This window comes from Hordeum vulgare, chromosome 5H, assembly GCF_904849725.1.
Source record: "Hordeum vulgare subsp. vulgare chromosome 5H, MorexV3_pseudomolecules_assembly, whole genome shotgun sequence".
Classification (NCBI taxonomy): domain Eukaryota; kingdom Viridiplantae; phylum Streptophyta; class Magnoliopsida; order Poales; family Poaceae; genus Hordeum; species Hordeum vulgare.
This window is the reverse complement of record NC_058522.1, coordinates 490,988,843-490,990,639: the sequence shown is the minus strand read 5'-3', so window position 1 is coordinate 490,990,639 and position 1,797 is coordinate 490,988,843. Positions and strand designations below refer to the sequence as shown.

Below are 1,797 nucleotides of genomic sequence, written 5' to 3'. Positions count from 1 at the left end.
TACCAGCCTGCAGTGCGTATACTATCATTGCTGTTCACATGAAAGTTACCGGTTGGGCAAGAAGAAAAGTAGTGGGGGCTATATCCTATATGACCGACATTGGAGGTTAATGGAAGAACAGAGCACGTACATGTTCAAAACGCGGACTTTGCGTGTTTACGTGAAGGAAACAATCCACGAGTGCATGCGTGCGTCCGTGCTCGATCGCCAGCAATAGCATGCATACTCGTTCTTAACAATAACAAGTTCTATAGATATAATTTAGCTTTAAGACACGTTACTATGAAGGAAAGATCAAATAATGATTTGCTAAGAAAAAATATGGGTTACAATAGTTCGTTCCGACTGGTAAACAAATTGGAAAACTACATTTAGCTTCGAGAACAAAAAAATACAAAACATCAATACTATTCTTTACTTGCACTTAACAGCACCAACGTAAGGAAGCTCTACCGAACCCAAGTAGATTTTGCCATTGCCTCTCTCCATGATCTCGGTTGGCCGCACCTTCTTTGACCCTCTCATCTCTCGACCATCTTTCCATTGTTACCGACCCTAACAGCGAGAAGGTGACTATCACGCCCAAAGGGTAGATCATTCTTCTCACGGTGCAACGCCACCCAATAACCTCTTTTCCTGTCGGGTCTCACATTATCTGGATAGCCCAGCAGGTCCGCAAAAGGCTCGGATGTGCTTGCGTTGACCCCTTTGATCTAGTGCCTTAGCAGCTTGCACGAGCCGGTAGAAGCGACCACGAGGTGTGTATGGTTGGCGCTGAGCGCGACACCGTTTGGGTACGTCATGCATGTCTGGAGCACTATGACATCCGATGTTTGTGGGTCGTAGCTCATGAGGCGGCCCGTTGAGTCCCCCGTGCGGGTGACCATCTCATGTTGTGATCTTTGATACTTCATCGAGCTGTCCGTGAAGTAGACTTGACCCATAACTTGGTCGACGTCAACACCGTCGGTGAAGTGCAAGGGGAAGCCGTCAACCTGGTTAACCAAGACGGCGGCCTCCCCGCCGCCAGGCGCTACCCACATCAGCCCCTTGTACGCGTCGGCTACATAAAGGTCATCCGATTTCTGGTAGAACCGCAGGCCGAGTGGGCAGCCACAGCAGCTCTCCCTGGCATTATCAGTCTCCCGGCTGAACTTGGACAGCGTGCACGTTCTGCTATCGTAGCCGGGGCCGTAAGCATAGGTAGTCAATCCCAGCTTGTCGCCGTTCCACTTGAGGATTCGCCCGGCTGAGGCGTCGTTGTAGGGGCCGTGGCCCAGGCCGTCCAAGGCGACGCTCTCCGGCCCGTGGACCGTCCCATGCGGCAGCAACATCTGTTCGGTTCGTGAGGCATCGAAGTTAGCGGTGGCGGTTACGGCCCCGGGCATGAAGAGAAGGACGAGGATGAGCAGCGTCACTAGTAGCAAACATGTCTTTCGTTTGACCCTTTAGTCCCGGTTAGGTTTTGAACCAGGACTAATGTGACCATTAGTCCCGGTTCGAGCGGCTGGAGGCCAAACGGCTTTTGTCCCGGTTCATTAAGGGCCTTTAGCCCGGGTTGAGCCACGAACCTGATGAGGACATCAACACCATTGTTACACCCACAGCCCCATCTGCTATACATACTAGACCAGTTACTAGAGCTCGTGCACGCCAATTGAATTACCAGGTACTTTTGTTTCTTGGGAATATTTCTAATGTTCATGAACATATGATGCTGCCTAAGTTAGATACTTTTGTTGTGCTCATGAATGAAGTGTTGGAATTATGCCCTAGAGGCAATAATAAATGTAATTA

The 1,797-nt window shown here is 50.1% G+C and overlaps 1 pseudogene; it reads right to left on the bottom strand.

Annotated features, from left to right (window-relative positions):
* Positions 1-414: 414 nt before the first annotated feature.
* LOC123396990 lies at positions 415-1,593 on the bottom strand (annotated as a pseudogene).
* Between the last annotated feature and the right edge of the window lie 204 nt (positions 1,594-1,797).